The sequence below is a fragment of the Leopardus geoffroyi genome, chromosome A1 (genome assembly GCF_018350155.1).
Source record: "Leopardus geoffroyi isolate Oge1 chromosome A1, O.geoffroyi_Oge1_pat1.0, whole genome shotgun sequence".
Classification (NCBI taxonomy): domain Eukaryota; kingdom Metazoa; phylum Chordata; class Mammalia; order Carnivora; family Felidae; genus Leopardus; species Leopardus geoffroyi.
Genome location: NC_059326.1, coordinates 57,975,588 through 57,985,691, shown reverse-complemented (window position 1 = coordinate 57,985,691; position 10,104 = coordinate 57,975,588). Strand labels below are relative to the sequence as shown.

Sequence of the window (10,104 nt, the reverse complement as noted above, 5' to 3'; positions counted from 1 at the left end):
TTGAGCCCCACGTGGGGTTCTGTGCTGACAGCTCAGAGCCTGGAGATTTCTTCAGATTCTGTGTCTCCCTCTCTCTCTGCCCCTCCCCCTCTTGCACTCTATCTCTGTCTCTCAAAAATAAATAAATGTTAAAAAAAATTTAAAAAAACTTTCCAAATGCTTAAATTTCATTTGAAACAGATATTTTAGAATAAAATATTTTGTCTCTAAAATAAAATAAAATGTATTTACAATATATTTTTCTTTGGTTAATGCTGGAATGTTGGCCTAAAAGGGACAGTCAACATGTTTTCTCAACCCACAGCTTTACCATCTATGATTATAGCTGCTGAAAAAGATGAGTTTGACATTTCAGTGAGTATTCTGACTCATGAACAAGGAAGCTAGTCCAAACAAACTGGGTCAGCTGTAACTAAGAAAGGAAAATATGACAAAGACCATCTATCTCTCAGCTTTATGTTAATCATTTGACTCATTGTTTCTTATACCACAGACATTTTAAATAGTATTATGTGCCATTTAAAATATGGCATCATTTTGAAACCAATCACTCTGAGTTTAAAGGAAAAAAATACTTGAATCTTTTAAAGGTAAGCATGATGATCTTTTCTAGAGCTGAAAGTCATTTGAAAAAGTCATGGAGTCTCTCACAGGGTAAATCTTTGTATTTCATTGGTTGGATAAGGGTACATGATGGCTGGGAAATTGAAAAGGCCTTGTGTAGTTGACATTAGTAAATGCCTGCCAGATGAAAAGCTAGTAAAAAAAGTCTTGCCAATATACTTTTAAATGATAGAGTAAATCTTAAAACTTCAGTGAAACAAAGTTTTTAGCTGAAAACATGAAGACTGAGTTAGCATCTTGTCTTCAGGTTGTACTTTTGACTTACAAATGCACATACAGATGTGACTATACTTAACTTTTTGCTGACATTAGTTGAGAATAAGTGCAAACTAACCATCATAAAAGATAATTTATGGAAATGCTTGGCAAAAAAAATACCAATATTACTGAAATATGCAAAGTGCTGAAAAACCCTTTTGCATGGTCATTTTTTTATGTTGAAATAATTGTATTGATGTTTGCACTTTTGATGCAGAAACGATAGTAAGTAACACTTCTGGTTTCTTATCAAGATATATACACCAAACGATACCAATAGTGATCTTTCTTCATCATTATACACAGTTTAAAAAATGTCAGTTTCAAGCAAGTATTAGAATTGCAGAAACTTGTAGTACCTTTCGAACATTTCAAGTTTCTCTGATAGTAAATGGAGATATTATTAATTCCAATTTTTTAATATGAAAAATAAAATGTGTCAATATTAGGAAGATCTGTAGAATTCATTGAAGACATATGATACAAAATCAAATATGGGTAAAATACCCATTCAAAGGTAAACTAACTAATATTACAATACAAAAGTGTAAAAGATTCATTGATATGGATTCAGATTCTACATTATGATTAATTTTTAAGAAACTACCACTGGTCAAGATGGAATATAGTATCAAAAATAGCTACAATTATCTGAAAAAGACTACTAAAATACTTCTATTTTTTTCCAACATAATTTTTGTGTGAGGCCAACTTTTCCTTATATTCTTCAAGCAGAAAAACTTATTGCAAGAGATTGAATGCAAGAATAGAAATGATAGTCCAGATCTTTTCTGTTAAGGTGTAAACCAATGGTATTCTTCTAATTACTTATTTAGGATAATATTATTTTCAATAAAATGCATTAACATATAATAGTATCTTATTATAATTGTTATTATTATTAAGTAAATTGATAAGCAAGTATTTTGAAATATCTTAATTTTAATTTCTAAGAGTATTGATAAATATAGACCATATAAAATATTTGAGGAGATTTTTAATCATTTTTAAAATTATACAGATGGGCTAGGATCAAAAAGATTGGTACTTGCACTTGTTAAAAGAGATCAATATATAAGAATGTTCAAAAAAGGAATTACTATTGTAACAGATTGTAAACAATTAAATACATTTTAAGTGATAAATGGGCAAAAGAATTATGTTGTAATAATTTATGGTATTTATTTTATCATATGACTATTTACAGAAAAATTTAAATTTAATAAACTGTGATCACAATGCAAATCCTCTAACATGAGCTCATATGAAATTTTAGCCTTGCATGGCTATAGGACAGCACTGATTTTTTTTTTCTTGAAAGGCATATTTATTTCTCTACTATGTTGGTTCTAGGTTATTCTCTGTCTCCACAACAGAATATGAATCCCTCCTTTAATTTTAAATCTTTCTGATGTTCATGTTGATAAATTTTAGAGTGTAAAGACACTCTCCTTCTATGTTCTCAGTTACTAAGATCTGATTTGTCCTGATCTGATGCTGCTCTGATATTGCACACTTTAGATATTAAAGAATTTCACACTCCCCCACTGAGATTTGGACAAGGTGCTCTTTTCAACCACTTCATAGCTGAGAATGGCTTTTCTTCCTTTTCGTTGCATTGAAGGAGTAACTATAACATTTACAGGGACTTTAAAGACCTTTTGGATAAATATATATAATATATGTAGGTATATTTTCAGGTTTCATTCATATATGTGTGTATTAATATATGAGAACGTATGTATATGTGTGTATGACATATACACATATATATATGTCTATAACATAAGCATATATATATATGTATATATATATTATAGACATGTATAGAACTAACTGAAAACTGAAAATGTCCTTTTCAATTGTCAAGATATCTTGACTTTCTGTTATATCCACTGTGAACTTTAGACATTATTTAAGTTACAGATTAAAAGGATTTTGCTTTACTTTAAATTTTGATTTAAATTATTTTGAAATATAAAGACAATTCTGTACACTGCATTTAGAAAGAACTTCAAATAAAGTAATTCTATGTCCACTGAAAAAATACAAATAGTATTCTAATTTCAGAACCACTGATTCTTTTTTTAATCATAGGCATTTTATTCCAAATATAGTATAGTCTTATACAGATTTGATTTCAAAATAAGAATGTAATATTAACAAGACATGAGTTGGGTTGCAAAATGACTCATCGAAAAATATTATTGTTGAAAATGAATTTGTTTTTAGCAGAAACATTGATAAATGTTCTTTAGATTTTTAACCTTTGATATGCAATATTTTTATAGAAAATTTGTTAATTTTTTATATAAGAAGCATCTTTATAAAATAAAATTCAGCATAATATAATGACAAATAGAGAAATATAAAATATAAAGAACATTTAATATGACTTTTTTTATTGAATTCAGAGAGTGCTAGGGATTTCAATCAAATGGTTTTGCATTCTGGTGACATAGATTTTAAATAAAATTTCAGTGGACATAATAAATATGTTTCTCAACTTTTCTCTATTTTTTTAAAGTCAGGAAATTTTTAATATTTTATCCATGAATAAAAAATGCATTTTATTTTTTAAATTACACTAAAATCAAACGATCTATTAAGTTCTGATCCTGTCAGTTGGTACTTACTAGACCATGGAAAGGAGAAAACACATAAGAGTCAGGGAAATCACAACTTGAAACATTAACCACAGAATTAGAGCTCAAAAAAGTAGCAATGGCCCCTCTCATGTTTCTCCACAGCTTTTTGACATAATGCCCCAATACTATACCACAGTCAGCCTCAGACTCTAATAATGTTACTAACTGTATTGATTCCTGGACATTTGTAATTTGTTGTGCAAACTATTTGTCTTCTACTCCAAATGCCTTTATATTACTTTATTCCTTTTAAAAATTTTTTCACTTCCTATTTAAGCTTTCTGGTTATAAAAGTAGTGTGTATTCACTATAAGAAAATAAACAAATATTACTATAACCCAACACACAAGGTAAAACCTAAATAAATTATAATGCATATGGCTTCAGGCATAGAATAGAAAGTTTAAGATGAATAGCTCAGGAGCTTGATTCTCTGGTTTCAAACCCTCTCTTTGCTAGTCTTTAATGTGTATTCTAGAACAAAGTCAATAAGCTTTCTGGGTTTCAGTTTCTACAGGAATTAAATGGTACAGATCTCATAGGGCTGATGTAAGACTTAAAATAATTAACAATTTATTAGTAATAGTGACCTCATAAATCTGAAGATGTCTAAGATTAAATTTATCTGTTGTAAAGATGAAATTAACCTGAGAGTACTATTTAACATTCATTATACATTTGCTTTATAGAGTAGCAGTAAAATGGTGTGCTGTTACCACTGTATCTCATATTATGTATATTTAGCAACTGCTGTTTCATTTAGCATAAACATCTCCCTATACAGTAAATATTTCTCCATGTACAGTAAAAATTGTGGGTAACTTGTTCCACAAGTGTTCCGCAAGAACAGCAAACCTTTCTAATAAATTTTAACTCGATAAATGAGAGATGTCTTGCAATATAAGTAGTACCTGACACCAAATGTCACATGATCACAACTGAGCCAATGGTTCTTGAAATTCAGTTTGATACGCAAGTGCTTTGACTTACAAGCACGTTTCCAGAACGATTTATTCTCCCCAACCAAAGTTTTACTATATTCATAATTATTGCTTTTTTAAAATAAATCTCTACTATCCTATTGTATGAACACAATGTAATTTAATCAAGCAGTCTGATATTTTGGGATATGTATATTGTTTCCATTTTTAGTTTTGGAAAGAAGGTCAAATTTAGCACTCTTTTACATATGTTTAATGCTAAGCTGTTTTATTCCTTAAAATGCTTTTCTGGTATCAGAATTACTAGAATTAGAGGTATTTAACTCATTCATTCAAACAATATTTGGTGCATGTCTGTATGGGGCCTGGCATTCATCTCAGAACACTGGCACTTACTGCCAGGTTTTCTGTCCCTGTAGAGATTGTATTCTGTACAGAATAATTTATGTTTTTGATACACAGTGTCAAATTCCCTTATTGACAAAGCTGGTCATCTTCTCCCCAACAATTTATGAAATACTAGTCCTTAAACTTTAGCCAATTGTGAATAATCTAAACAAGTAAGTGGCAATTTAAGAAGCCAACAACAACAACAACAAAAATAGAAAATGTGCAATTTAACATGAGACAAATAATATGAAATTTTTTGCTTTACTTCTATTGAGATTTATCTTAAATATATATTTTAATTGAGTGTTAATATTAAATAGCTCCTGCATCTACCAGTATCTCCCAATCATCTATTATCTATCTATCTCTCCCCTGTCCACTTTTCAGTTGTACTATACATAGTGGAGAGTCTAGCTGCCAGTTTGGGTACATGGAATGAAGCGCATTTCTGAACTTCTTGTCATATATAAGTAGGCATATGATAGAGTTCTGGATAACAAGATATAAACTGATTAGATCTTCAAGTGAAAATAATTTCTTAATTTTTTACCTTTACAAGTATTCTATTTGTAATATTCTACTTTATTCCAGTTTCAGACTCCATCTTTTCAGTTTTGCCAGTTGTTTTAGTCTGTATTTACTGATGTACAAAACAAGTACTTCTCATGTGTTAAAATGCACCAAATGAACCCAGCAATGCTGATTGATAGCACGGTTAGAGTAAGAGCAATTGATTTCAGTCTTGACTACTATTTAGTTGTTATGTGACCTTGGAAAAGTTATTTAACATCTTTGAATTTCAAATTCTTCATCTGTAAAACAGTGATAGTAATAGCCATATCACATATATCATATGATTAATGTCAAGTTGGAAAACAGAAACTATATGTTGAATCCTGAGAATACTGTCTCAATGATTTCTTTCATTATTGTTGTAATTACTACTATTAACATTTCAACTAGAATGCCCCAAGCTTTTGATCACAAAGCAAAGCCATGTTACCTGTCCTTTTTGTGCCTAAATTATGGTGGCCTCAGGATATTTATTGTTGGAAATTAGACATTCCTTAATGTGTCCTTCCCATTCTTATGAGAATTCACAATGAATTGTCTCATGTATGCTCACAAAAGAAAACAAAAAACAAACAAACAAATAAACAAACAAAACAAAACAAAAAACAAAACAAACCCTGTCACTTATTTGGGAAGACTTCATGGTGCCACTGTTATTGACATAATAGCATTCATGTACAGTCTACTTTTACTGATGATACAAAAGTTTCTATGTATTCTTGGAATCAAAACATTGGTAACTTCTATGGAAAGTTAGGAAAAATGGCCTTATCTCTGATACTCTGCAAAATGTTATCATTGTAGCCCTGCATATAAAAGTTTACACCAAGATACCCTTGCCATATTAGCTCCATAAGTTACCAGCTTTCACCAACATCTTTCCATTAAGTTTTGTTTTGTTTTGTTTTTTGTTTTCTATCTCTAAACACAGGAACAAACCTTAAATTTAAGCAGGTAAGAATACAGTCATAATAAAACAATCTTCATTGTCTGATATCACTCATCTCCTCTACCCACCCAAAAAATAATGGGTATAAAGCAACCCAAAACAACCCCATACTTTATTATTATTATATGATTACTACAACTATTCAGAACATAAATCAAAAATTGGGAAACAAGAAAATGGGATTCATAAATATTCAAAATAATTGTTGGGCCAGTGAAATACAAGTCAAAATGTGTGTGTGAGAAGCTGGGAAGCCAAAAACATTAAAATTCTACCTGAAATATGCTACTTTTCCTTGTAAAGTAAGAAATACTATCAACAAAAGCATGTTTGAGTTTTATGCTTTGCAAAAATAAGATTTAAAACGTTCTTCATGGTATCCAATAGCACAGAAGCCTAACAATAAAGAGAATTATCATGCCTAAAAGTATTCATATTTTTATAATGGGAAAAGGCAGAAAAAGTCATCACCTTTATTCTGATTTTGACATGGTGGCATGCAAGTTAAAGACATATATTCTAACAATAGATTTAAAGTGTTTAGTATGTGTTGATAATACCAGATAACCATTTTCTCTTTTATGCCTTATATTTATGATTATTATGTTGTGAGCAATGTCTTATCCAAAGAAGAGTTAAATGAATATGAATCAGGAACAGAAGTCAGATAACATTCATTTGTATAATTCTGTTAAAGAATAAAAACATTTTCAAATATTACAATAGATGAATACAAACAATTTACATATGACATCGTGCACTTTCTGTCATCTTAGAATTTCTAAAATACTTACACTTTCTCATGCTATTATCTCAGTTATTGTAGAAGAGACATGCTATTGACAGGTCTTGGATAATTATTTCCATTTTACATTGAGATAAATTGTGACATTGAAATACCTCATGGATTTTCTTAACAGTATATTATTTCAACGATTTGGACCAATGAAACAATGATGTAGGGATATGACTGAGGTAGTGGTATGAAAGAAATAGACATGAAATAGACAATAATACATGACCCATAGAAAGAATACAGGCTTATAAGTGAGAGTCTCTTGTTTTTAATTTCAGTGATCTATAATGTGTGAAAATAAATCTTTCAGATTCAGCTTTCTCATTAATAAAAGTCAGATAATACACAGTCTCCAATTGGTCTCATGTGAAGATTTAAAATAAAAATTAAAAAAAACAAGAAAAACTATATAAAATTCCATTCAAGTTCTTAGCACATGGTATAAAAGTTCACTCATTAGTTTTCCATTGCCATTTTATTTATGTTAGCCACAACTACATTTATATTAATCACTTTCCCCAGCCCTCCCCACACCTACACCTCCCCACACACACAGTTTATTTGATCTTTTAAATATTACATAAATAATTAAGGTCTCAGAATGCTATCTTTGTTATAAATAGCTTTCTCTTCTGATTTTTTAAAGAAAGCTCTCAAGCTATTAAGTCAAACTTAAATCCATGCTTTTTGAAATGGACATTGTGTCTAATATTTAAATAATAAATACATATGTTTTCATTCCTTCTAGTATAATGGATATTTAATGATGGAGAAATCCAGTTTTGTAATGTTTATTTACTTGAGAGAGAGAGGGAGACTAAGAGAGCAGGCGGAGGAGGGGCAGAGAGAGAGGGAGAGAGAAAAAAACAAGCAGGCTCCACACTGTCAACACACAGCCTAACCCAGGGCTCAACCCCTACCAACCATGAGATCATGACTTGAGCTGAAATCAAAAGTTGGAGTCTTAACTGACTGAGCCAACCAGGTGCCCAGAGAGATCTAATTTAAATACTGTAGAGTGTTGGCAGGGGGTGGGGGGAGGGTGGGGGGGCAGGCCCCTTTGGCAGGGTAGGTGTGGTCTTCTGTGGCTGGAGGGCAGAGCCTGATGTCCAGCACCTGGGGATGTGGGTAAGGGTGGACATGCACCAGATTTTGAGTGGGGGTCATCAGCTTCCTCTGAAAAAAGATTAGGTACAACATGAAGCAGAATGGTGCAAATGGGAAGAGCATGAGCTCTGACATCAGACAGGGGGACAGAGAACTTCTAGTTGTCCAAGAGAAGTAGTCTGCAGAAATCTTTACCACCTTGGAGTAATAAAGAGAAGAAAGAGGGACATCTGGGTGGCTCAGTAAGTTAAGCGACCCACTTCTCCTCAGGTCATGATCTCGTGGTTCATGGGTTCGAGTCCTGCGTCCAGCTCTGTGCTGACAGTTCAGAGCCTGGAGCCTGCTTAGGATTCTGTGTCTTTGTCTCTCTCTACCCCTCCTGCACTTGCTCTCTTTCTCTCTCATCAATAAACATTAAAAATTTTTAATTAAAAAAATAAAGAGAAGATAGAGTATAAATAAAGTATTCTAACCCCATGGGGGAAAAAGTCAACTCCATAAAACTGTGGAGAAAAAAAGAGATGTGTCAAAAGGAATCATCTATAGAAAGAAGATTGCAGTCTGTCAGAATGTGGTTCCAAAAATTTTAAGAAAAGTGAGCATTTTAAATGTACCTAGTATCCATTTGCAAGAGGAAACATAGCTCAATCCTCAGGAAAGAAGCATGGCTACGTGCAGCCACTGCCCTACGTGGACGCAATATGCATCTATGAAGGAAGACTGTTTTCTGGGAAATTATGGAAAATCTAGATTGAACAGAGTTAGTTCAAAGAGGCAGGATTTCAATCACAGGGGCTGGCTTTCTCTACTGCATTTTGGAAACTTTTGCCAGCTCATTCTTAAGACAAGGAACCCAGAAGGGAATTAGAATGATGGAGATGCTGCTAAAGGAACAGTGTAGTGCCCCCTTACCTGAATAACCAATCATCAGGGAGCTGTATTGTGCTGCTTTTGCTCCAGAATCACTTCTTGGCCACAACCCATCACTGATGCAGGTTTCAAAATACAAATTTAAGGATGGTGCCGGCAGCTTACAGAAGAGGACATGAAATGGACATCAAATGATATATTCCCCTGGGAGCATGCCGCAGACAGAGGCACTCAGGGACGTGAGACTTCTAACTGGATTTTTATCACACAGTCTTTTTATGATTACAAATGAAGGAAAAAAAGGAAGAAGAAGGTGACATCTGCCATTCTTCAGGATGTCTTGCTGATTGATTGGTGACGGTGTCAGGGAAGCCAAGGACTGGAAGCCTGGCGAGTGGTGCTTGTGCCCATATGTCATCAGCATCATTGCTTATAGGATTCATGAGAAGATTCTAGGATGGATAAAGGAGTTAAACCGGATTCCTGATGCATATGTGACCTACAACAGAAAAGAATGAATGTATCAGGCCTGTGTTGAAGCTAAGTCACATTTTTTTTAACGTTTATTTATTTTTGAGACAGAGACAGAGCATGAACAGGGGAGGGGCAGAGAGAGAGGGAGACACAGAATCTGAAACAGGCTCCAGGCTCTGAGCTGTCAGCACAGAGCCCAACACAGGGCTCGAACATACGGACCGTGAGATCATGACCTGAGCCGAAGTCGGACGCTTAACCGACCAAGCCACCCAGGCGCCCCGAAGCTAAGTCACATTTGGAGTAATGTTTGAGTCTCAGAAATGGGGAGCATTAGAAGTCTACCCATAGGTACTACTTACCTGCCACTAGTATAGCTTTTATAATGTGACATGTCAACCACATGATTTGATCTTCTGAAAGAACATGGAATAGAGTGTGGGAAGGCAGGTGTGACTTTGGCATTGTGTGATG

The 10,104-nt window shown here is 33.0% G+C and overlaps 1 pseudogene; it reads left to right on the top strand.

Annotated features, from left to right (window-relative positions):
• The first annotated feature begins 285 nt into the window (after positions 1–285).
• LOC123609643 lies at positions 286–9,223 on the top strand (annotated as a pseudogene).
• Positions 9,224–10,104: the final 881 nt, after the last annotated feature.